Source organism: Phalangium opilio, unplaced genomic scaffold (assembly GCF_054372755.1).
Source record: "Phalangium opilio isolate 3A_F unplaced genomic scaffold, DU_Popi_V2 ptg000060l_1, whole genome shotgun sequence".
Classification (NCBI taxonomy): Eukaryota; Metazoa; Arthropoda; class Arachnida; order Opiliones; family Phalangiidae; genus Phalangium; species Phalangium opilio.
In genome coordinates, this window is record NW_028324177.1 from 3,478,977 (window position 1) to 3,505,319 (window position 26,343).

General features: G+C 44.5%; 17 non-coding genes across 17 annotated transcripts; all 17 read right to left on the minus strand.

The window, feature by feature from the left end:
- Window positions 1-546: 546 nt before the first annotated feature.
- Window positions 547-618, minus strand: TRNAA-UGC (transfer RNA alanine (anticodon UGC)). The gene has a single exon. It is a non-coding gene; the product is annotated as a tRNA-Ala (tRNA).
- A 980-nt stretch (window positions 619-1,598) lies between these two features.
- TRNAA-UGC (transfer RNA alanine (anticodon UGC)) lies at window positions 1,599-1,670 on the minus strand. The gene has a single exon. It is a non-coding gene; the product is annotated as a tRNA-Ala (tRNA).
- A 192-nt stretch (window positions 1,671-1,862) lies between these two features.
- Window positions 1,863-1,934, minus strand: TRNAA-UGC (transfer RNA alanine (anticodon UGC)). Its single transcript has one exon. It is a non-coding gene; the product is annotated as a tRNA-Ala (tRNA).
- Window positions 1,935-1,994: 60 nt separating this feature from the next.
- TRNAA-CGC (transfer RNA alanine (anticodon CGC)) lies at window positions 1,995-2,066 on the minus strand. The gene has a single exon. It is a non-coding gene; the product is annotated as a tRNA-Ala (tRNA).
- Window positions 2,067-2,389: 323 nt separating this feature from the next.
- On the minus strand, window positions 2,390-2,461 carry TRNAA-UGC (transfer RNA alanine (anticodon UGC)). Its single transcript has one exon. It is a non-coding gene; the product is annotated as a tRNA-Ala (tRNA).
- A 192-nt stretch (window positions 2,462-2,653) lies between these two features.
- TRNAA-UGC (transfer RNA alanine (anticodon UGC)) lies at window positions 2,654-2,725 on the minus strand. The gene has a single exon. It is a non-coding gene; the product is annotated as a tRNA-Ala (tRNA).
- Window positions 2,726-3,973: 1,248 nt separating this feature from the next.
- Window positions 3,974-4,045, minus strand: TRNAA-UGC (transfer RNA alanine (anticodon UGC)). The gene has a single exon. It is a non-coding gene; the product is annotated as a tRNA-Ala (tRNA).
- Window positions 4,046-5,025: 980 nt separating this feature from the next.
- On the minus strand, window positions 5,026-5,097 carry TRNAA-UGC (transfer RNA alanine (anticodon UGC)). Its single transcript has one exon. It is a non-coding gene; the product is annotated as a tRNA-Ala (tRNA).
- Window positions 5,098-5,289: 192 nt separating this feature from the next.
- On the minus strand, window positions 5,290-5,361 carry TRNAA-UGC (transfer RNA alanine (anticodon UGC)). The gene has a single exon. It is a non-coding gene; the product is annotated as a tRNA-Ala (tRNA).
- Window positions 5,362-7,929: 2,568 nt separating this feature from the next.
- Window positions 7,930-8,001, minus strand: TRNAA-AGC (transfer RNA alanine (anticodon AGC)). Its single transcript has one exon. It is a non-coding gene; the product is annotated as a tRNA-Ala (tRNA).
- Window positions 8,002-10,436: 2,435 nt separating this feature from the next.
- On the minus strand, window positions 10,437-10,508 carry TRNAA-CGC (transfer RNA alanine (anticodon CGC)). Its single transcript has one exon. It is a non-coding gene; the product is annotated as a tRNA-Ala (tRNA).
- Window positions 10,509-16,011: 5,503 nt separating this feature from the next.
- TRNAA-UGC (transfer RNA alanine (anticodon UGC)) lies at window positions 16,012-16,083 on the minus strand. The gene has a single exon. It is a non-coding gene; the product is annotated as a tRNA-Ala (tRNA).
- A 1,374-nt stretch (window positions 16,084-17,457) lies between these two features.
- On the minus strand, window positions 17,458-17,529 carry TRNAA-UGC (transfer RNA alanine (anticodon UGC)). Its single transcript has one exon. It is a non-coding gene; the product is annotated as a tRNA-Ala (tRNA).
- Window positions 17,530-18,644: 1,115 nt separating this feature from the next.
- TRNAA-CGC (transfer RNA alanine (anticodon CGC)) lies at window positions 18,645-18,716 on the minus strand. Its single transcript has one exon. It is a non-coding gene; the product is annotated as a tRNA-Ala (tRNA).
- Window positions 18,717-20,356: 1,640 nt separating this feature from the next.
- On the minus strand, window positions 20,357-20,428 carry TRNAA-AGC (transfer RNA alanine (anticodon AGC)). The gene has a single exon. It is a non-coding gene; the product is annotated as a tRNA-Ala (tRNA).
- Window positions 20,429-23,387: 2,959 nt separating this feature from the next.
- Window positions 23,388-23,459, minus strand: TRNAA-AGC (transfer RNA alanine (anticodon AGC)). The gene has a single exon. It is a non-coding gene; the product is annotated as a tRNA-Ala (tRNA).
- A 1,773-nt stretch (window positions 23,460-25,232) lies between these two features.
- Window positions 25,233-25,304, minus strand: TRNAA-UGC (transfer RNA alanine (anticodon UGC)). Its single transcript has one exon. It is a non-coding gene; the product is annotated as a tRNA-Ala (tRNA).
- Window positions 25,305-26,343: the final 1,039 nt, after the last annotated feature.

The window sequence follows — 26,343 nt, forward strand, 5'->3', positions numbered from 1 at the left end:
TAGACTAAACCCGCGAAATGGATATGCCGGGGGTTGAAGCCGGGACTTCTCACATGCGAATCGAGCGCTCTTCCACCGATCTATATCCACTTCGGATGTACAAGTGGAGATCATAGTAAAATTAAATACTTTTAGACTAAAACCGCGAAATCGAGATACCAGGGGGTTGAACCAGGGACTTCTCACATGCAAAGCTAGCGCTCTTCCACTGAGCTATATCCCCTTCTGATGTACAAGTAGAGATCATAGTAAAATTAAATACTTTTAGACTAAAACCGCGAAATCGAGATACCAGGGGGTTGAACCAGGGACTTCTCACATGCAAAGCGAGCGCTCTTCCACTGAGCTATATCCACTTCGGATGTACAAGTGGAGATCATCGTAAAATTAAATACTTTTTGACTAAAACCGCGAAATGGAGATACCGGGGGTTGAACCCGGGACTTCTCACATGCAAAGCTAGCGCTCTTCCAATGAGCTTTATCCACTTCGGATGTACAAGTGGAGATCATCGTAAAAAAATACTTTTAGACTAAAACCGCGAAATGGAGATACCGGGGGTTGAACCCGGGACTTCTCACATGCAAAGCGAGCGCTCTTCCACTGAGCTATATCCCCTTCTGATGTACAAGTGGAGATCATCGTAAAATTAAATACTTTTAGACTTAAACCGCGAAATGGAGATACCGGGGATTGAACCAGGGACTTCTCACATGCAACGCGAAAGCTCTTCCACAGAGCTATATCCACTTCGGATGAACAAGTGGAGATCATTGCAAAATTAAATACTTTTAGACTAAACCTGCGAAATGGATATACCGGGGGTTAAAGCCGGGACTTCTCACATGCGAAACGAGCGCTCTTCCACCGATCTATATCCCTTTCGGATGTCCAAGTAGAGATCATCGAAAAATAAATACTTTTAGACTAATACCGCGAAATAGAGATACCGCGGGTTGAACCCGGGACTTCTCACATGCAAAGCGAGCGCTCTTCCACTGAGCTATATCCCCTTCCGATGTACAAGTGGAGATCATCGTAAAATGAAATACTTTTAGACTAAAACCGCGAAATAGAGATACCGCGGGTTGAACCCGGGACTTCTCACATACAAACCGAGCGCTCTTCCACTGAGCTATATCCCCTTCGGATGTACAAGTGGAGATCATCGCAAAATTAAATACTTTTAGACTAAAACCGCGAAATACAGATACCGCGGGTTGAACCCGGGACTTCTCACATGCATAGCGAGCGCTCTTCCACTGAGCTATATCCACTTCGGATGTACAAGTGGAGATCATCGTAAAATTAAATACTTTTAGACTAAAACCGCGAAATGCATATACCGGGGGTTGAACCCGGGACTTCTCACATGCAAAGCGAGCGCTCTTCCACTGAGCTATATCCCCTTCCGATGTACAAGTGGAGATCATCGTAAAATTAAATACTTTTAGACTAAAACCGGGAAATAGAGATACCGGGGGCTGAACCCGAGACTTCTCACATGCAAAGCGAGCGCTCTTCCACTGAGCTATATCCACTTCGGATGTACAAGTGGAGATCATCGTAAAAAATACTTTTAGACTAAAACCGCGAAATGGAGATACCGGGGGTTGAACCCGGGACTTCTCGCATGCAAAGCGAGCGCTCTTCCACTGAGCTATATCCCCTACGGATGTACAAGTGGAGATCATCGTAAAATTAAATACTTTTAGACTAAAACCGCGAAATGCAGATACCGGGGGTTGAACCAGGGACTTCTCCCATGCAAAGCTAGCGCTCTTCCACTGAGCTTTATCCACTTCGGATGTACAAGTGGAGATCATCGTAAAATTAAATACTTTTAGACTAAAACCGCGAAATAGAGATACCGGGGGTTGAACCCGGGACTTCTCACATGCAAAGCGAGCGCTCTTCCACTGAGCTATATCCCCTTCGGCTGGACAAGTGGAGATCATCGTAAAATTAAATACTTTTAGACTAAAACCGCGAAATGGAGATACCGGGGGTTGAACCCGGGACTTCTCACATGCGAAGCGAGCGCTCTTCCACTGAGCTATATCCCCTTCTGATGTACAAGTAGAGATCATAGTAAAATTAAATACTTTTAGACTAAAACCGCGAAATCGAGATACCAGGGGGTTGAACCAGGGACTTCTCACATGCAAAGCGAGCGCTCTTCCACTGAGCTATATCCACTTCGGATGTACAAGTGGAGATCATCGTAAAATTAAATACTTTTTGACTAAAACCGCGAAATAGAGATACCGGGGGTTGAACCCGGGACTTCTCACATGCAAAGCTAGCGCTCTTCCAATGAGCTTTATCCACTTCGGATGTACAAGTGGAGATCATCGTAAAAAAATACTTTTAGACTAAAACCGCGAAATGGAGATACCGGGGGTTGAACCCGGGACTTCTCACATGCAAAGCGAGCGCTCTTCCACTGAGCTATATCCCCTTCGGATGTACAAGTGGAGATCATCGTAAAATTAAATACTTTTAGACTTAAACCGCGAAATGGAGATACCGGGGGTTGAACCAGGGACTTCTCCCATGCAAAGCTAGCGCTCTTCCACTGAGCTTTATCCACTTCGGATGTACAAGTGGAGATCATCGTAAAATTAAATACTTTTAGACTAAAACCGCGAAATAGAGATACCGGGGGTTGAACCCGGGACTTCTCACATGCAAAGCGAGCGCTCTTCCACTGAGCTATATCCCCTTCGGCTGGACAAGTGGAGATCATCGTAAAATTAAATACTTTTAGACTAAAACCGCGAAATGGAGATACCGGGGGTTGAACCCGGGACTTCTCACATGCGAAGCGAGCGCTCTTCCTCTGAGCTATATCCACTTCGGATGTACAAGTGGAGATCATTGCAAAATTAAATACTTTTAGACTAAACCCGCGAAATGGATATACCGGGGGTTAAAGCCGGGACTTCTCACATGCGAAGCGAGCGCTCTTCCACTGAGCTATATCCACTTCGGATGTCGAAGTAGAGATCATCGTAAAAATAAATACTTTTAGACTAAAACCGCGAAATGGATATACCGGGGGTTAAAGCCGGGACTTCTCACATGCAAAGCGAGCGCTCTTCCACTGAGCTATATCCCCTTCGGATGTACAAGTGTAGATCATCGTAAAATTAAATACTTTTAGACTAAAACCGCGAAATAGAGATACCGCGGGTTGATCCCCGGGCTTCTCACATGCAAAGCGAGCGCTCTTCCACTGAGCTATATCCCCTTCGGATGTACAAGTGGAGTTCATCGTAAAATTAAATACTTTTAGACTAAAACCGCGAAATACAGATACCGCGGGTTGAACCCGGGACTTCTCACATGCATAGCGAGCGCTCTTCCACTGAGCTATATCCACTTCGGATGTACAAGTGGAGATCATCGTAAAATTAAATACTTTTAGACTAAAACCGCGAAATGCATATACCGGGGGTTGAACCCGGGACTTCTCACATGCAAAGTTAGCGCTCTTCCACTGATCAATATCCCCTTTGGATGTACAAGTAGAGATCATAGTAAAATTAAATACTTTTAGACTAAAACCGCGAAATCGAGATACCAGGGGGTTGAACCAGGGACTTCTCACATGCAAAGCTAGCGCTCTTCCACTGAGCTATATCCCCTTCTGATGTACAAGTAGAGATCATAGTAAAATTAAATACTTTTAGACTAAAACCGCGAAATCGAGATACCAGGGGGTTGAACCAGGGACTTCTCACATGCAAAGCGAGCGCTCTTCCACTGAGCTATATCCACTTCGGATGTACAAGTGGAGATCATCGTAAAATTAAATACTTTTTGACTAAAACCGCGAAATAGAGATACCGGGGGTTGAACCCGGGACTTCTCACATGCAAAGCTAGCGCTCTTCCAATGAGCTTTATCCACTTCGGATGTATAAGTGGAGATCATCGTAAAAAAATACTTTTAGACTAAAACCGCGAAATGGAGATACCGGGGGTTGAACCCGGGACTTCTCACATGCAAAGCGAGCGCTCTTCCACTGAGCTATATCCCCTTCGGATGTACAAGTGGAGATCATCGTAAAATTAAATACTTTTAGACTTAAACCGCGAAATGGAGATACCGGGGATTGAACCAGGGACTTCTCACATGCAACGCGAAAGCTCTTCCACAGAGCTATATCCACTTCGGATGAACAAGTGGAGATCATTGCAAAATTAAATACTTTTAGACTAAACCTGCGAAATGGATATACCGGGGGTTAAAGCCGGGACTTCTCACATGCGAAACGAGCGCTCTTCCACCGATCTATATCCCTTTCGGATGTCCAAGTAGAGATCATCGAAAAATAAATACTTTTAGACTAATACCGCGAAATAGAGATACCGCGGGTTGAACCCGGGACTTCTCACATGCAAAGAGAGCGCTCTTCCACTGAGCTATATCCCCTTCCGATGTACAAGTGGAGATCATCGTAAAATGAAATACTTTTAGACTAAAACCGCGAAATAGAGATACCGCGGGTTGAACCCGGGACTTCTCACATACAAACCGAGCGCTCTTCCACTGAGCTATATCCCCTTCGGATGTACAAGTGGAGATCATCGCAAAATTAAATACTTTTAGACTAAAACCGCGAAATACAGATACCGCGGGTTGAACCCGGGACTTCTCACATGCATAGCGAGCGCTCTTCCACTGAGCTATATCCACTTCGGATGTACAAGTGGAGATCATCGTAAAATTAAATACTTTTAGACTAAAACCGCGAAATGCATATACCGGGGGTTGAACCCGGGACTTCTCACATGCAAAGCGAGCGCTCTTCCACTGAGCTATATCCCCTTCCGATGTACAAGTGGAGATCATCGTAAAATTAAATACTTTTAGACTAAAACCGGGAAATAGAGATACCGGGGGCTGAACCCGAGACTTCTCACATGCAAAGCGAGCGCTCTTCCACTGAGCTATATCCACTTCGGATGTACAAGTGGAGATCATCGTAAAAAATACTTTTAGACTAAAACCGCGAAATGGAGATACCGGGGGTTGAACCCGGGACTTCTCGCATGCAAAGCGAGCGCTCTTCCACTGAGCTATATCCCCTACGGATGTACAAGTGGAGATCATCGTAAAATTAAATACTTTTAGACTAAAACCGCGAAATGCAGATACCGGGGGTTGAACCAGGGACTTCTCCCATGCAAAGCTAGCGCTCTTCCACTGAGCTTTATCCACTTCGGATGTACAAGTGGAGATCATCGTAAAATTAAATACTTTTAGACTAAAACCGCGAAATAGAGATACCGGGGGTTGAACCCGGGACTTCTCACATGCAAAGCGAGCGCTCTTCCACTGAGCTATATCCCCTTCGGCTGGACAAGTGGAGATCATCGTAAAATTAAATACTTTTAGACTAAAACCGCGAAATGGAGATACCGGGGGTTGAACCCGGGACTTCTCACATGCGAAGCGAGCGCTCTTCCTCTGAGCTATATCCACTTCGGATGTACAAGTGGAGATCATTGCAAAATTAAATACTTTTAGACTAAACCCGCGAAATGGATATACCGGGGGTTAAAGCCGGGACTTCTCACATGCGAAGCGAGCGCTCTTCCACTGAGCTATATCCACTTCGGATGTCGAAGTAGAGATCATCGTAAAAATAAATACTTTTAGACTAAAACCGCGAAATGGATATACCGGGGGTTAAAGCCGGGACTTCTCACATGCAAAGCGAGCGCTCTTCCACTGAGCTATATCCCCTTCGGATGTACAAGTGTAGATCATCGTAAAATTAAATACTTTTAGACTAAAACCGCGAAATAGAGATACCGCGGGTTGATCCCCGGACTTCTCACATGCAAAGCGAGCGCTCTTCCACTGAGCTATATCCCCTTCGGATGTACAAGTGGAGTTCATCGTAAAATTAAATACTTTTAGACTAAAACCGCGAAATAGAGATACCGCGGGTAGAACCCGGGACTTCTCACATGCAAAGCGAGCGCTCTTCCACTGAGCTATATCCCCTTCGGATGTACAAGTGGAGATCATCGCAAAATTAAATACTTTTAGACTAAAACCGCGAAATACAGATACCGCGGGTTGAACCCGGGACTTCTCACATGCATAGCGAGCGCTCTTCCACTGAGCTATATCCACTTCGGATGTACAAGTGGAGATCATCGTAAAATTAAATACTTTTAGACTAAAACCGCGAAATGCATATACCGGGGGTTGAACCCGGGACTTCTCACATGCAAAGTTAGCGCTCTTCCACTGATCTATATCCCCTTTGGATGTCCAAGTAGAGATCATCGTAAAATTAAGTACTTTTAGACTAAAACCGCGAAATGCATATACCGGGGGTTGAACCCGGGACTTCTCACATGCAAAGCTAGCGCCCTTCCATTGAGCTATATCCACTTCGGATGTACAAGTGGAGATCATCGTAAAATTAAATACTTTTAGACTAAAACTGCGAAATAGAGATACCAGGGGCTGAACCCGAGACTTCTCACATGCAAAGCTAGCGCTCTTCCACTGAGCTATATCCCCTTCGGATGTACAATTGGAGATCATCGTAAAATTAAATACTTTTAGACTAAAACAACGAAATGGAGATACCGGGGGTTGAACCCGGGACTTCTCACATGCGAAGCGAGCGCTCTTCCTCTGAGCTATATCCACTTCGGATGTACAAGTGGAGATCATTGCAAAATTAAATACTTTTAGACTAAACCCGCGAAATGGATATACCGGGGGTTAAAGCCGGGACTTCTCACATGCGAAGCGAGCGCTCTTCCACTGAGCTATATCCACTTCGGATGTCGAAGTAGAGATCATCGTAAAAATAAATACTTTTAGACTAAAACCGCGAAATGGATATACCGGGGGTTAAAGCCGGGACTTCTCACATGCAAAGCGAGCGCTCTTCCACTGAGCTATATCCCCTTCGGATGTACAAGTGTAGATCATCGTAAAATTAAATACTTTTAGACTAAAACCGCGAAATAGAGATACCGCGGGTTGATCCCCGGACTTCTCACATGCAAAGCGAGCGCTCTTCCACTGAGCTATATCCCCTTCGGATGTACAAGTGGAGTTCATCGTAAAATTAAATACTTTTAGACTAAAACCGCGAAATAGAGATACCGCGGGTTGAACCCGGGACTTCTCACATGCAAAGCGAGCGCTCTTCCACTGAGCTATATCCCCTTCGGATGTACAAGTGGAGATCATCGCAAAATTAAATACTTTTAGACTAAAACCGCGAAATACAGATACCGCGGGTTGAACCCGGGACTTCTCACATGCATAGCGAGCGCTCTTCCACTGAGCTATATCCACTTCGGATGTACAAGTGGAGATCATCGTAAAATTAAATACTTTTAGACTAAAACCGCGAAATGCATATACCGGGGGTTGAACCCGGGACTTCTCACATGCAAAGTTAGCGCTCTTCCACTGATCTATATCCCCTTAGGATGTCCAAGTAGAGATCATCGTAAAATTAAGTACTTTTAGACTAAAACCGCGAAATGCATATACCGGGGGTTGAACCCGGGACTTCTCACATGCAAAGCTAGCGCTCTTCCATTGAGCTATATCCACTTCGGATGTACAAGTGGAGATCATCGTAAAATTAAATACTTTTAGACTAAAACTGCGAAACAGAGATACCAGGGGCTGAACCCGAGACTTCTCACATGCAAAGCTAGCGCTCTTCCACTGAGCTATATCCCCTTCGGATGTACAATTGGAGATCATCGTAAAATTAAATACTTTTAGACTAAAACAACGAAATGGAGATACCGGGGGTTGAACCCGGGACTTCTCACATGCAAAGCTAGCGCTCTTCCACTGAGCTTTATCCACTTCGGATGTACAAGTAAAGATCATCGTAAAATTAAATACTTTTAGACTAAAACCGCGAAATAGAGATACCGGGGGTTGAACCCGGGACTTCTCACATGCTAAGCGAGCGCTCTTCCACTGAGCTATATCCCCTTCGGATGTACAAGTAAAGATCATCGTAAAATTAAATACTTTTAGACTAAAACCGCGAAATAGAGATACCGAGGGTTGAACCCGGGACTTCTCACATGCGAAACGAGCGCTCTTCCACCGATCTATATCCCTTTCGGATGTACAAGTAGAGATCATCGAAAAATAAATACTTTTAGACTAATACCGCGAAATAGAGATACCGCGGGTTGAACCCGGGACTTCTCACATGCGAATCGAGCGCTCTTCCACCGATCTATATCCACTTCGGATGTACAAGTGGAGATCATCGTAAAATTAAATACTTTTAGACTAAAACCGCGAAATCGAGATACCGGGGGTTGAACCCGGGACTTCTCACATGCAAAGTTAGCGCTCTTCCACTGATCAATATCCCCTTTGGATGTACAAGTAGAGATCATAGTAAAATTAAATACTTTTAGACTAAAACCGCGAAATCGAGATACCAGGGGGTTGAACCAGGGACTTCTCACATGCAAAGCTAGCGCTCTTCCACTGAGCTATATCCCCTTCGGATGTACAAGTAGAGATCATAGTAAAATTAAATACTTTTAGACTAAAACCGCGAAATCGAGATACCAGGGGGTTGAACCAGGGACTTCTCACATGCAAAGCGAGCGCTCTTCCACTGAGCTATATCCACTTCGGATGTACAAGTGGAGATCATCGTAAAATTAAATACTTTTTGACTAAAACCGCGAAATGGAGATACAGGGGGTTGAACCCGGGACTTCTCACATGCAAAGCTAGCGCTCTTCCAATGAGCTTTATCCACTTCGGATGTACAAGTGGAGATCATCGTAAAATTAAATACTTTTTGACTAAAACCGCGAAATGGAGATACCGGGGGTTGAACCCGGGACTTCTCACATGCAAGCGAGCGCTCTTCCACTGAGCTATATCCCCTTCGGATGTACAAGTGGAGATCATCGTAAAATTAAATACTTTTAGACTAAAACCGCGAAATGGAGATACCGGGGGTTGAACCAGGGACTTCTCACATGCAACGCGAGCGCTCTTCCACTGAGCTATATCCACTTCGGATGAACAAGTGGAGATCATTGAAAAATTAAATACTTTTAGACTAAACCTGCGAAATGGATATACCGGGGGTTAAAGCCGGGACTTCTCACATGCGAAACGAGCGCTCTTCCACCGATCTATATCCCTTTCGGATGTCCAAGTAGAGATAATCGAAAAATAAATACTTTTAGACTAATACCGCGAAATAGAGATACCGCGGGATGAACCCGGGACTTCTCACATGCAAAGCGAGCGCTCTTCCACTGAGCTATATCCCCTTCCGATGTACAAGTGGAGATCATCGTAAAATTAAATACTTTTAGACTAAAACCGCGAAATAGAGATACCGCGGGTTGAACCCGGGACTTCTCACATGCAAAGCGAGCGCTCTTCCACTGAGCTATATCCCCTTCGGATGTACAAGTGGAGATCATCGTAAAATTAAATACTTTTAGACTAAAACCGCGAAATCGAGATACCAGGGGGTTGAACCAGGGACTTCTCACATGCAAAGCTAGCGCTCTACCACTGAGCTATATCCCCTTCGGATGTACAAGTAGAGATCATAGTAAAATTAAACACTTTTATACTAAACCCGCGAAATGGATATACCGGGGGTTAAAGCCGGGACTTCTCACATGCGAAACGAGCGCTCTTCCACCGATCTATATCCCCTTCGGATGTACAAGTAAAGATCATCGTAAAATTAAATACTTTTAGACTAAAACCGCGAAATAGAGATACCGAGGGTTGAACCCGGGACTTCTCACATGCAAAGCGAGCGCTCTTCCACCGATCTATATCCCCTTCGGATGTACAAGTAGAGAGCATCGATAAAATGAATACTTTTAGACTAAAACCGCGAAATGGAGATACCGGGGGTTGAACCCGGGACTTCTCACATGCAAAGCTAGCGCTCTTCCACTGAGCTTTATCCACTTCGGATGTACAAGTAAAGATCATCGTAAAATTAAATACTTTTAGACTAAAACCGCGAAATAGAGATACCGGGGGTTGAACCCGGGACTTCTCACATGCTAAGCGAGCGCACTTCCACTGAGCTATATCCCCTTCGGATGTACAAGTGGAGATCATCGTAAAATTAAATACTTTTAGACTAAAACCGCGAAATGGAGATACCGGGGGTTGAACCCGGGACTTCTCACATGCAAAGCGAGCGCTCTTCCACCGATCTATAACCCCTTCGGATGTACAAGTAGAGAGCATCGATAAAATGAATACTTTTAGACTAAAACCGCGAAATGGAGATACCGGGGGCTGAACCCGGGACTTCTCACATGCGAAGCGAGCGCACTTCCACTGATCTATACCCCTTCGGATGTACAAGTGGAGATCATCGTAAAATTAAATACTTTTAGACTAAAACCGCGAAATGGAGATACCGGGGGTTGAACCCGGGACTTCTCACATGCGAAGCGAGCGCTCTTCCACTGATCTATATCCCCTTCGGATGTACAAGTAGAGATCATAGTAAAATTAAATACTTTTAGACTAAACCCGCGAAATGGATATACCGGGGGTTAAAGCCGGGACTTCTCACATGCGAAACGAGCGCTCTTCCACCGATATATATCCCTTTCGGATGTACAAGTAGAGATCATCGAAAAATAAATACTTTTAGACTAATACCGCGAAATAGAGATACCGCGGGTTGAACCCGGGACTTCTCACATGCGAATCGAGCGCTCTTCCACCGATCTATATCCACTTCGGATGTACAAGTGGAGATCATCGTAAAATTAAATACTTTTAGACTAAAACCGCGAAATCGAGATACCGGGGGTTGAACCCGGGACTTCTCACATGCAAAGTTAGCGCTCTTCCACTGATCAATATCCCCTTTGGATGTACAAGTAGAGATCATAGTAAAATTAAATACTTTTAGACTAAAACCGCGAAATCGAGATACCAGGGGGTTGAACCAGGGACTTCTCACATGCAAAGCTAGCGCTCTTCCACTGAGCTATATCCCCTTCGGATGTACAAGTAGAGATCATAGTAAAATTAAATACTTTTAGACTAAAACCGCGAAATCGAGATACCAGGGGGTTGAACCAGGGACTTCTCACATGCAAAGCGAGCGCTCTTCCACTGAGCTATATCCACTTCGGATGTACAAGTGGAGATCATCGTAAAATTAAATACTTTTTGACTAAAACCGCGAAATGGAGATACAGGGGGTTGAACCCGGGACTTCTCACATGCAAAGCTAGCGCTCTTCCAATGAGCTTTATCCACTTCGGATGTACAAGTGGAGATCATCGTAAAATTAAATACTTTTTGACTAAAACCGCGAAATGGAGATACCGGGGGTTGAACCCGGGACTTCTCACATGCAAGCGAGCGCTCTTCCACTGAGCTATATTCCCTTCGGATGTACAAGTGGAGATCATCGTAAAATTAAATACTTTTAGACTAAAACCGCGAAATGGAGATACCGGGGGTTGAACCAGGGACTTCTCACATGCAACGCGAGCGCTCTTCCACTGAGCTATATCCACTTCGGATGAACAAGTGGAGATCATTGAAAAATTAAATACTTTTAGACTAAACCTGCGAAATGGATATACCGGGGGTTAAAGCCGGGACTTCTCACATGCGAAACGAGCGCTCTTGCACCGATCTATATCCCTTTCGGATGTCCAAGTAGAGATCATCGAAAATTAAATACTTTTAGACTAAAACCGCGAAATAGAGATACCGCGGGTTGAACCCGGGACTTCTCACATGCGAATCGAGCGCTCTTCCACCGATCTATATCCACTTCGGATGTACAAGTGGAGATCATCGTAAAATTAAATACTTTTAGACTAAAACCGCGAAATCGAGATACCGGGGGTTGAACCCGGGACTTCTCACATGCAAAGTTAGCGCTCTTCCACTGATCAATATCCCCTTTGGATGTACAAGTAGAGATCATAGTAAAATTAAATACTTTTAGACTAAAACCGCGAAATCGAGATACCAGGGGGTTGAACCAGGGACTTCTCACATGCAAAGCTAGCGCTCTTCCACTGAGCTATATCCCCTTCGGATGTACAAGTAGAGATCATAGTAAAATTAAATACTTTTAGACTAAAACCGCGAAATCGAGATACCAGGGGGTTGAACCAGGGACTTCTCACATGCAAAGCGAGCGCTCTTCCACTGAGCTATATCCACTTCGGATGTACAAGTGGAGATCATCGTAAAATTAAATACTTTTTGACTAAAACCGCGAAATGGAGATACAGGGGGTTGAACCCGGGACTTCTCACATGCAAAGCTAGCGCTCTTCCAATGAGCTTTATCCACTTCGGATGTACAAGTGGAGATCATCGTAAAATTAAATACTTTTTGACTAAAACCGCGAAATGGAGATACCGGGGGTTGAACCCGGGACTTTTCACATGCAAAGCGAGCGCTCTTCCACTGAGCTATATCTGTAAGAATAACGCCCTAGATGTCGCTGTAATATTTCTCCGTCAGATACTGATCAATCGATATTATTTGTAAGACTACTCTCTGGCTAAAGCAACAGGCAGAGAGGGTTTGGACGTTAAGAGTAAAGAACCTAATAAAGTCTCTCAGTTTTCACTTATCTCACAATGTCTTCTATCGGGTAATGTTTAGTAAATAATTAAACTAAGCATAAACTACGTTAAGCACACTTGAGAGACTAGCAAGGATCCCGTTTTAACGAGGGTTAAAGACCATATCAGAACAGGCTGGAAACCCACGGACCGGGTGACGTCCCCATATGCCACAGTGCACTCAGAGTTAACCGAAGACGGGACAACGTTACGACGTAATCGACGACAGCTACGCCAGGTGCAGGAGAAAGACTCGTTCACACAGGGTACTGACACGCCAATACGGTTCAATTTCACTGCGCTACCAACGTCGCCAGTCAGGATGTCAGCTACACCTAACCCCCAAAGTCCAACAAGACTTGTTCCTAACGCCACGTCTCCAGCAAGTAGCACAACTGAAATTTATACACCACCACTGGAAAACGCAGCGCGAACAAGTTCCGATAAACACGTCTCACCGACACAGATCGAGACTCCAGTTGCAGCTCGACGGTCGACAAGACAATTCAAGCCAGTAAAGAGGCTAAATCTTTAGTGATAATCTAACATTCCACACGTGATAGTTAAAGGTCTAGTATTAACTAAAAATTCCTAATAATAAGTAACTCAGCTCAAATAAACATTCAAGTACAAATTACTAATAATACGTGATACAGCTCAATAAACATTAAAGTACAAATTTCTAATAATAGATAGTTAAACAAACAAGAAAAAAAACTATGCTTTAATCTTTAAGAAACAATTTACACTGTATTGCAATGTCCATATAATTTCTAGTTTCAAACCTTTCTAAAGTATAAAGAACATATCTGAGGGAAAAGATGTAAGAATAACGCCCTAGATGTCGCTGTAATATTTCTCCGTCAGATACTGATCAATCGATATTATTTGTAAGACTACTCTCTGGCTAAAGCAACAGGCAGAGAGGGTTTGGACGTTAAGAGTAAAGAACCTAATAAAGTCTCTCAGTTTTCACTTATCTCACAATGTCTTCTATCGGGTAATGTTTAGTAAATAATTAAACTAAGCATAAACTACGTTAAGCACACTTGAGGTAACATAGAAACAAAACAATATCCCCTTCGGATGTACAAGTGGAGATCATCGTAAAATTAAATACTTTTAGACTAAAACCGCGAAATGGAGATACCGGGGGTTGAACCAGGGACTTCTCACATGCAACGCGAGCGCTCTTCCACTGAGCTATATCCACTTCGGATGAACAAGTGGAGATCATTGAAAAATTAAATACTTTTAGACTAAACCTGCGAAATGGATATACCGGGGGTTAAAGCCGGGACTTCTCACATGCGAAACGAGCGCTCTTCCACCGATCTATATCCCTTTCGGATGTCCAAGTAGAGATCATCGAAAAATAAATACTTTTAGACTAATACCGCGAAATAGAGATACCGCGGGTTGAACCCGGGACTTCTCACATGCAAGGCGAGCGCTCTTCCACTGAGCTATATCCCCTTCGGATGTACAAGTGGAGATCATCGTAAAATTAAATACTTTTAGACTAAAACCGCGAAATACAGATACCGCGGGTTGAACCCGGGACTTCTCACATGCATAGCGAGCGCTCTTCCACTGAGCTATATCCACTTCGGATGTACAAGTGGAGATCATCGTAAAATTAAATACTTTTAGACTAAAACCGCGAAATGCATATACCGGGGGTTGAACCCGGGACTTCTCACATGCAAAGTTAGCGCTCTTCCACTGATCTATATCCCCTTAGGATGTCCAAGTAGAGATCATCGAAAAATAAATACTTTTAGACTAATACCGCGAAATAGAGATACCGCGGGTTGAACCCGGGACTTCTCACATGCAAAGCGAGCGCTCTTTCACTGAGCTATATCCCCTTCCGATGTACAAGTGGAGATCATCGTAAAATTAAATACTTTTAGACTAAAACCGGGAAATAGAGATACCGGGGGCTGAACCCGAGACTTCTCACATGCAAAGCGAGCGCTCTTCCACTGAGCTATATCCACTTCGGATGTACAAGTGGAGATCATCGTAAAAAATACTTTTAGACTAATACCGCGAAATAGAGATACCGCGGGTTGAACCCGGGACTTCTCACATGCAAAGCGAGCGCTCTTCCACTGAGCTATATCCACTTCGGATGTACAAGTGGAGATCATCGTAAAATTAAGTACGTTTAGACTAAAACCGCGAAATGCATATACCGGGGGTTGAACCCGGGACTTCTCACATGCAAAGCTAGCGCTCTTCCATTGAGCTATATCCACTTCGGATGTACAAGTGGAGATCATCGTAAAATTAAATACTTTTAGACTAAAACCGCGAAATAGAGATACCAGGGGCTGAACCCGAGACTTCTCACATGCAAAGCTAGCGCTCTTCCACTGAGCTATATCCCCTTCGGATGTACAAGTGGAGATCATCGTAAAATTAAATACTTTTAGACTAAAACCGCGAAATGGAGATACCGGGGGTTGAACCAGGGACTTCTCACATGCAACGCGAGCGCTCTTCCACTGAGCTATATCCACTTCGGATGAACAAGTGGAGATCATTGAAAAATTAAATACTTTTAGACTAAACCTGCGAAATGGATATACCGGGGGTTAAAGCCGGGACTTCTCACATGCGAAACGAGCGCTCTTCCACTGAGCTATATCCCCTTCCGATGTACAAGTGGAGATCATCGTAAAATTAAATACTTTTAGACTAAAACCGCGAAATAGAGATACCGCGGGTTGAACCCGGGACTTCTCACATGCAAGGCGAGCGCTCTTCCACTGAGCTATATCCCCTTCGGATGTACAAGTGGAGATCATCGTAAAATTAAATACTTTTAGACTAAAACCGCGAAATACAGATACCGCGGGTTGAACCCGGGACTTCTCACATGCATAGCGAGCGCTCTTCCACTGAGCTATATCCACTTCGGATGTACAAGTGGAGATCATCGTAAAATTAAATACTTTTAGACTAAAACCGCGAAATGCATATACCGGGGGTTGAACCCGGGACTTCTCACATGCAAAGTTAGCGCTCTTCCACTGATCTATATCCCCTTAGGATGTCCAAGTAGAGATCATCGAAAAATAAATACTTTTAGACTAATACCGCGAAATAGAGATACCGCGGGTTGAACCCGGGACTTCTCACATGCAAAGCGAGCGCTCTTCCACTGAGCTATATCCCCTTCCGATGTACAAGTGGAGATCATCGTAAAATTAAATACTTTTAGACTAAAACCGGGAAATAGAGATACCGGGGGCTGAACCCGAGACTTCTCACATGCAAAGCGAGCGCTCTTCCACTGAGCTATATCCACTTCGGATGTACAAGTGGAGATCATCGTAAAAAATACTTTTAGACTAAAACCCCGAAATGGAGATACCGGGGGTTGAACCCGGGACTTCTCACATGCAAAGCGAGCGCTCTTCCACTGAGCTATATCCCCTTCGGATGCACAAGTGGAGATCATCGTAAAATTAAATACTTTTAGACTAAAACCGCGAAATGGAGATACCGGGGGTAGAACCAGGGACTTCTCCCATGCAAAGCTAGCGCTCTTCCACTGAGCTATATCCCTTTCGGATGTCCAAGTAGAGATCATCGAAAAATAAATACTTTTAGACTAATACCGCGAAATAGAGATACCGCGGGTTGAACCCGGGACTTCTCACATGCAAAGCGAGCGCCCTTCCACTGAGCTATATCCCCTTCGGATGCACAAGTGGAGATCATCGTAAAATTAAATACTTTTAGACTAAAACCGCGAAATGGAGATACCGGGGGTTGAACCAGGGACTTCTCACATGCAACGCGAGCGCTCTTCCACTGAGCTATATCCACTTCGGATGAACAAGTGGAGATCATTGAAAAATTAAATACTTTTAGACTAAACCTGCGAAATGGATATACCGGGGGTTAAAGCCGGGACTTCTCACATGCGAAACGAGCGCTCTTCCACCGATCTATATCCCTTTCGGATGTCCAAGTAGAGATCATCGAAAAATAAATACTTTTAGACTAATACCGCGAAATAGAGATACCGCGGGTTGAACCCGAGACTTCTCACATGCAAAGCGAGCGCTCTTCCACTGAGCTATATCCCTTTCCGATGTACAAGTGGAGATCATCGTAAAATTAAATACTTTTAGACTAAAACCGCGAAATAGAGATACCGCGGGTTGAACCCGGGACTTCTCACATGCAAGGCGAGCGCTCTTCCACTGAGCTATATCCCCTTCGGATGTACAAGTGGAGATCATCGTAAAATTAAATACTTTTAGACTAAAACCGCGAAATACAGATACCTCGGGTTGAACCCGGGACTTCTCAAATGCATAGCGAGCGCTCTTCCACTGAGCTATATCCACTTCGGATGTACAAGTGGAGATCATCGTAAAATTAAATACTTTTAGACTAAAACCGCGAAATGCATATACCGGGGGTTGAACCCGGGACTTCTCACATGCAAAGTTAGCGCTCTTCCACTGATCTATATCCCCTTAGGATGTCCAAGTAGAGATCATCGAAAAATAAATACTTTTAGACTAATACCGCGAAATAGAGATACCGCGGGTTGAACCCGGGACTTCTCACATGCAAAGCGAGCGCTCTTCCACTGAGCTATATCCCCTTCCGATGTACAAGTGGAGATCATCGTAAAATTAAATACTTTTAGACTAAAACCGGGAAATAGAGATACCGGGGGCTGAACCCGAGACTTCTCACATGCAAAGCGAGCGCTCTTCCACTGAGCTATATCCACTTCGGATGTACAAGTGGAGATCATCGTAAAAAATACTTTTAGACTAAAACCCCGAAATGGAGATACCGGGGGTTGAACCCGGGACTTCTCACATGCAAAGCGAGCGCTCTTCCACTGAGCTATATCCCCTTCGGATGCACAAGTGGAGATCATCGTAAAATTAAATACTTTTAGACTAAAACCGCGAAATGGAGATACCGGGGGTTGAACCAGGGACTTCTCCCATGCAAAGCTAGCGCTCTTCCACTGAGCTATATCCCTTTCGGATGTCCAAGTAGAGATCATCGAAAAATAAATACTTTTAGACTAATACCGCGAAATAGAGATACCGCGGGTTGAACCCGGGACGTCTCACATGCAAAGCGAGCGCTCTTCCACTGAGCTACATCCACTTCGGATGTACAAGTGGAGATCATCGTAAAATTAAGTACTTTTAGACTAAAACCGCGAAATGCATATACCGGGGGTTGAACCCGGGACTTCTCACATGCAAAGCTAGCGCTCTTCCATTGAGCTATATCCACTTCGGATGTACAAGTGGAGATCATCGTAAAATTAAATACTTTTAGACTAAAACCGCGAAATAGAGATACCAGGGGCTGAACCCGGGACTTCTCACATGCAAAGCTAGCGCTCTTCCACTGAGCTATATCCCCTTCGGATGTACAATTGGAGATCATCGTAAAATTAAATACTTTTAGACTAAAACCGCGAAATGGACATACCGGGGGTTGAACCCGGGACTTCTCACATGCAAAGCTAGCGCTCTTCCACTGAGCTTTATCCACTTCGGATGTACAAGTAAAGATCATCGTAAAATTAAATACTTTTAGACTAAAACCGCGAAATAGAGATACCGGGGGTTGAACCCGGGACTTCTCACATGCTAAGCGAGCGCTCTTCCACAGAGCTATATCCCCTTCGGATGTACAAGTGGAGATCATCGTAAAATTAAATACTTTTAGACTAAAACCGCGAAATGGAGATACCGGGGGTTGAACCCGGGACTTCTCACATGCAAAGCGAGCGCTCTTCCACCGATCTATATCCCCTTCGGATGTACAAGTGGAGATCATCGTAAAATTAAATACTTTTAGACTAAAACCGCGAAATGGAGATACCGGGGGTTGAACCCGGGACTTCTCACATGCAAAGCGAGCGCACTTCCACTGATCTATATCCCCTTCGGATGTACAAGTAGAGATCATAGTAAAATTAAATACTTTTAGACTAAACCCGCGAAATGGAGATACCGGGGGTTGAACCCGGGACTTCTCACATGCGAAGCGAGCGCTCTTCCATTGAGCTATATCCACTTCGGATGTACAAGTGGAGATCATTGCAAAATTAAATACTTTTAGACTAAACCCGCGAAATGGATATACCGGGGGTTAAAGCCGGGACTTCTCACATGCGAAGCGAGCGCTCTTCCACTGAGCTATATCCACTTCGGATGTCGAAGTAGAGATCATCGTAAAAATAAATACTTTTAGACTAAAACCGCGAAATGGATATACCGGGGGTTAAAGCCGGGAATTTTCACATGCGAAACGAGCGCTCTTCCACCGATCTATATCCCTTTCGGATGTACAAGTAGAGATCATCGAAAAATAAATACTTTTAGACTAATACCGCGAAACAGAGCTACCGCGGGTTGAACCTGGGACTTCTCACACGCAAAGCGAGCGCTCTTCCACTGAGCTATATCCCCTTCGGATGTACAAGTGGAGATCATCGTAAAATTAAATACTTTTAGACTAAAACCGCGAAATGGAGATACCGGGGGTTGAACCAGGGACTTCTCACATGCAACGCGAGCGCTCTTCCACTGAGCTATATCCACTTCGGATGAACAAGTGGAGATCATTGCAAAATTAAATACTTTTAGACTAAACCTGCGAAATGGATATACCGGGGGTTAAAGCCGGGACTTCTCACATGCGAAACGAGCGCTCTTCCACCGATCTATATCCCTTTCGGATGTCCAAGTAGAGATCATCGAAAAATAAATACTTTTAGACTAATACCGCGAAATAGAGATACCGCGGGTTGAACCCGGGACTTCTCACATGCAAAGCGAGCGCTCTTCCACTGAGCTATATCCCCTTCGGCTGGACAAGTGGAGATCATCGTAAAATTAAATACTTTTAGACTAAAACCGCGAAGACGAGATACCAGGGGGTTGAACCAGGGACTTCTCACATGCAAAGCGAGCGCTCTTCCACTGAGCTATATCCACTTCGGATGTACAAGTGGAGATCATCGTAAAATTAAATTCTTTTAGACTAAAACCGCGAAATGGAGATACCGGGGGTTGAACCCGGGACTTCTCACATGCAAAGCTAGCGCTCTTCCAATGAGCTTTATCCACTTCGGATGTACAAGTGGAGATCATCGTAAAAAAATACTTTTAGACTAAAACCGCGAAATGGAGATACCGGGGGTTGAACCAGGGACTTCTCACTTGCGAAACGAGCGCTCTTCCACCGATCTATATCCCTTTCGGATGTCCAAGTAGAGATCATCGAAAAATAAATACTTTTAGACTAATACCGCGAAATAGAGATACCGCGGGTTGAACCCGGGACTTCTCACATGCAAAGCGAGCGCTCTTCCACTGAGCTATATCCACTTCGGATGTACAAGTGGAGATCATCGTAAAATTAAATACTTTTAGACTAAAACCGCGAAATGCATATACCGGGGGTTGAACCCGGGACTTCTCACATGCAAAGCTAGCGCTCTTCCATTGAGCTATATCCACTTCGGATGTACAAGTGGAGATCATCGTAAAATTAAATACTTTTAGACTAAAACCGCAAAATAGAGATACCAGGGGTTGAACCCGGGACTTCTCACATGCAAAGCTAGCGCTCTTCCACTGAGCTTTATCCACTTCGGATGTACAAGTGGAGATCATCGTAAAATTAAATACTTTTAGACTAAAACCGCGAAATAGAGATACCGGGGGTTGAACCCGGGACTTCTCACATGCTAAGCGAGCGCTCTTCCACTGAGCTATATCCCCTTCGGATGTACAAGTGGAGATCATCGTAAAATTAAATACTTTTAGACTAAAACCGCGAAATGGAGATACCGGGGGTTGAACCCGGGACTTCTCACATGCAAAGCGAGCGCTCTTCCACCGATCTATATCCCCTTCGGATGTTCAAGTAGAGAGCATCGATAAAATGAATACTTTTAGACTAAAACCGCGAAATGGAGATACCGGGGGCTGAACCCGGGACTTCTCACATGCGAAGCGAGCGCACTTCCACTGATCTATATCCCCTTCGGATGTACAAGTGGAGATCATCGTAAAATTAAATACTTTTAGACTAAAACCGCGAAATGGAGATACCGGGGGCTGAACCCGGGACTTCTCACATGCGAAGCGAGCGCTCTTCCACCGATCTATAACCCCTTCGGATGTACAAGTAGAGAGCATCGATAAAATGAATACTTTTAGACTAAAACCGCGAAATGGAGATACCGGGGGCTGAACCCGGGACTTCTCACATGCGAAGCGAGCGAACTTCCACTGATCTATATCCCCTTCGGATGTACAAGTAGAGATCATAGTAAAATTAAATACTTTTAGACTAAACCCGCGAAATGGATATACCGGGGGTTAAAGCCGGGACTTCTCACATGCGAAACGAGCGCTCTTCCACCGATCTATATCCCTTTCGGATGTACAAGTAGAGATCATCGAAAAATAAATACTTTTAGACTAATACCGCGAAATAGAGATACCGCGGGTTGAACCCGGGACTTCTCACATGCAAAGCGACCGCTCTTCCACTGAGCTATATCCACTTCGGATGTACAAGTGGAGATCATCGTAAAATTAAATACTTTTAGACTAAAACCGCGAAATAGAGATACCGGGGGTTGAACCCGGGACTTCTCACAACCAAAGCGAGCGCTCTTCCACTGAGCTATATCCCCTTCGGCTGGACAAGTGGAGATCATCGTAAAATTAAATACTTTTAGACTAAAACCGCGAAATGGATATACCGGGGGTTAAAGCCGGGACTTCTCACATGCGAAGCGAGCGCTCTTCCGCTGAGCTATGTCCCCTTCGGATGTACAAGTGGAGATCATAGTAAAATTAAATACTTTTAGACTAAAACCGCGAAGACGAGATACCAGGGGGTTGAACCCGGGACTTCTCACATGCGAAACGAGCGCTCTTCCACCGATCTATATCCCCTTAGGATGTACAAGTGGAGATCATCGTAAAAAAATACTTTTAGACTAAAACCGCGAAATGGAGATACCGGGGGTTGAACCCGGAACTTCTCACATGCAATGCTAGCGCTCTTCCACTGAGCTATATCCACTTCGGATGTACAAGTGGAGATCATTGCAAAATTAAATACTTTTAGACTAAACCTGCGAAATGGATATACCGGGGGTTAAAGCCGGGACTTCTCACTTGCGAAACGAGCGCTCTTCCACCGATCTATATCCCTTTCGGATGTCCAAGTAGAGATCATCGAAAAATAAATACTTTTAGACTAATACCGCGAAATAGAGATACCGCGGGTTGAACCCGAGACTTCTCACATGCAAAGCGAGCGCTCTTCCACTGAGCTATATCCACTTCGGATGTACAAGTGGAGATCATCGTAAAATTAAATACTTTTAGACTAAAACCGCGAAATGCATATACCGGGGGTTGAACCCGGGACTTCTCACATGCAAAGCTAGCGCTCTTCCATTGAGCTATATCCACTTCGGATGTACAAGTGGAGATCATCGTAAAATTAAATACTTTTAGACTAAAACCGCAAAATAGAGATACCAGGGGTTGAACCCGGGACTTCTCACATGCAAAGCTAGCGCTCTTCCACTGAGCTTTATCCACTTCGGATGTACAAGTGGAGATCATCGTAAAATTAAATACTTTTAGACTAAAACCGCGAAATAGAGATACCGGGGGTTGAACCCGGGACTTCTCACAACCAAAGCGAGCGCTCTTCCACTGAGCTATATCCCCTTCGGCTGGACAAGTGGAGATCATCGTAAAATTAAATACTTTTAGACTAAAACCGCGAAATGGATATACCGGGGGTTAAAGCCGGGACTTCTCACATGCGAAGCGAGCGCTCTTCCGCTGAGCTATGTCCCCTTCGGATGTACAAGTGGAGATCATAGTAAAATTAAATACTTTTAGACTAAAACCGCGAAGACGAGATACCAGGGGGTTGAACCCGGGACTTCTCACATGCGAAACGAGCGCTCTTCCACCGATCTATATCCCCTTAGGATGTACAAGTGGAGATCATCGTAAAAAAATACTTTTAGACTAAAACCGCGAAATGGAGATACCGGGGGTTGAACCCGGAACTTCTCACATGCAATGCTAGCGCTCTTCCACTGAGCTATATCCACTTCGGATGTACAAGTGGAGATCATTGCAAAATTAAATACTTTTAGACTAAACCTGCGAAATGGATATACCGGGGGTTAAAGCCGGGACTTCTCACTTGCGAAACGAGCGCTCTTCCACCGATCTATATCCCTTTCGGATGTCCAAGTAGAGATCATCGAAAAATAAATACTTTTAGACTAATACCGCGAAATAGAGATACCGCGGGTTGAACCCGAGACTTCTCACATGCAAAGCGAGCGCTCTTCCACTGAGCTATATCCACTTCGGATGTACAAGTGGAGATCATCGTAAAATTAAATACTTTTAGACTAAAACCGCGAAATGCATATACCGGGGGTTGAACCCGGGACTTCTCACATGCAAAGCTAGCGCTCTTCCATTGAGCTATATCCACTTCGGATGTACAAGTGGAGATCATCGTAAAATTAAATACTTTTAGACTAAAACCGCAAAATAGAGATACCAGGGGTTGAACCCGGGACTTCTCACATGCAAAGCTAGCGCTCTTCCACTGAGCTTTATCCACTTCGGATGTACAAGTGGAGATCATCGTAAAATTAAATACTTTTAGACTAAAACCGCGAAATAGAGATACCGGGGGTTGAACCCGGGACTTCTCACATGCTAAGCGAGCGCTCTTCCACTGAGCTATATCCCCTTCGGATGTACAAGTGGAGATCATCGTAAAATTAAATACTTTTAGACTAAAACCGCGAAACGGAGATACCGGGGGTTGAACCCGGGACTTCTCACATGCAAAGCGAGCGCTCTTCCACCGATCTATATCCCCTTCGGATGTTCAAGTAGAGAGCATCGATAAAATGAATACTTTTAGACTAAAACCGCGAAATGGAGATACCGGGGGCTGAACCCGGGACTTCTCACATGCGAAGCGAGCGAACTTCCACTGATCTATATCCCCTTCGGATGTACAAGTAGAGATCATAGTAAAATTAAATACTTTTAGACTAAACCCGCGAAATGGATATACCGGGGGTTAAAGCCGGGACTTCTCACATGCGAAACGAGCGCTCTTCCACCGATCTATATCCCTTTCGGATGTACAAGTAGAGATCATCGAAAAATAAATACTTTTAGACTAATACCGCGAAATAGAGATACCGCGGGTTGAACCCGGGACTTCTCACATGCAAAGCGACCGCTCTTCCACTGAGCTATATCCACTTCGGATGTACAAGTGGAGATCATCGTAAAATTAAATACTTTTAGACTATACCGCGAAATGGAGATACCGGAGGTTGAACCCGGGACTTCTCACATGCAAAGCTAGCGCTCTTCCACTGAGCTTTATCCACTTCGGATGTACAAGTGGAGATCATCGTAAAATTAAATACTTTTAGACTAAAAACGCGAAATAGAGATACCGGGGGTTGAACCCGCGACTTCTCACAAGCAAAGCGAGCGCTCTTCCACTGATCTATATCCACTTCGGATGTACAAGTGGAGATCATTGCAAAATTAAATACTTTTAGACTAAACCCGCGAAATGGATATACCGGGGGTTAAAGCCGGGACTTCTCACATGCGAAGCGAGCGCTCTTCCACTGAGCTATATCCACTTCGGATGTCGAAGTAGAGATCATCGTAAAAATAAATACTTTTAGACTAAACCCGCGAAATGGATATACCGGGGGTTAAAGCCGGGACTTCTCACATGCGAAACGAGCGCTCTTCCACCGATCTATATCCCTTTCGGATGTACAAGTAGAGATCATCGAAAAATAAATACTTTTAGACTAATACCGCGAAATAGAGCTACCGCGGGTTGAACCTGGGACTTCTCACATTCAAAGCGAGCGCTCTTCCACTGAGCTCTATCCACTTCGGATGTACAAGTGGAGATCATCGTAAAATTAAATACTTTTAGACTAAAACCGCGAAATGGAGATACCGGAGGTTGAACCCGGGACTTCTCACATGCAAATCTAGCGCTCTTCCACTGAGCTTTATCCACTTCGGATGTACAAGTGGAGATCATTGCAAAATTAAATACTTTTAGACTAAACCCGCGAAATGGATATACCGGGGGTTAAAGCCGGGACTTCTCACAGGCGAAGCGAGCGCTCTTCCACTGAGCTATATCCACTTCGGATGTCGAAGTAGAGATCATCGTAAAAATAAATACTTTTAGACTAAAACCGCGAAATGGAGATACCGCGGGTTGAACCCGGGACTTCTCACATGCAAAGCGAGCGCTCTTCCACTGAGCTATATTCACTTCGGATGTACAAGTGGAGATCATTGCAAAATTAAATACTTTTAGACTAAACCTGCGAAATGGATATACCGGGGGTTAAAGCCAGGACTTCTCACATGCGAAGCGAGCGCTCTTCCACTGAGCTATATCCACTTCGGATGTCGTAGTAGAGATCATCGTAAAAATAAGTACTTTTAGACTAAAACCGCGAAATGGAGATACCGCGGGTTGAACCCGGGACTTCTCACATGCAAAGCGAGCGCTCTTCCACTGAGCTATATCCCCTTCGGATGTACAAGTGGAGATCATAGTAAAATTAAATACTTTTAGACTAAAACCGCGAAATGGAGATACCGGGGGTTGAACCAGGGACTTCTCACATGCAAAGCGAGCGCTCTTCCACTGAGCTATATCCACTTCGGATGTACAAGTGGAGATCATCGTAAAATTAAATACTTTTAGACTAAAAACGCGAAATAGAGATACCGGGGGTTGAACCCGCGACTTCTCACAAGCAAAGCGAGCGCTCTTCCACTGATCTATATCCACTTCGGATGTATATGTAGAGATCATCGTTAAATTAAATACTTTTAGACTAAAACCGCGAAATGGATATACCGGGGGTTAAAGCCGGGACTTCTCACATGCGAAGCGAGCGCTCTTCCACTGAGCTATATCCACTTCGGATGTCGAAGTAGAGATCATCGTAAAAATAAATACTTTTAGACTAAACCCGCGAAATGGATATACCGGGGGTTAAAGCCGGGACTTCTCACATGCGAAACGAGCGCTCTTCCACCGATCTATATCCCTTTCGGATGTACAAGTAGAGATCATCGAAAAATAAATACTTTTAGACTAATACCGCGAAATAGAGCTACCGCGGGTTGAACCTGGGACTTCTCACATTCAAAGCGAGCGCTCTTCCACTGAGCTATATCCACTTCGGATGTACAAGTGGAGATCATCGTAAAATTAAATACTTTTAGACTAAAACCGCGAAATGGAGATACCGGAGGTTGAACCCGGGACTTCTCACATGCAAATCTAGCGCTCTTCCACTGAGCTTTATCCACTTCGGATGTACAAGTGGAGATCATTGCAAAATTAAATACTTTTAGACTAAACCCGCGAAATGGATATACCGGGGGTTAAAGCCGGGACTTCTCACAGGCGAAGCGAGCGCTCTTCCACTGAGCTATATCCACTTCGGATGTCGAAGTAGAGATCATCGTAAAAATAAATACTTTTAGACTAAAACCGCGAAATGGAGATACCGCGGGTTGAACCCGGGACTTCTCACATGCAAAGCGAGCGCTCTTCC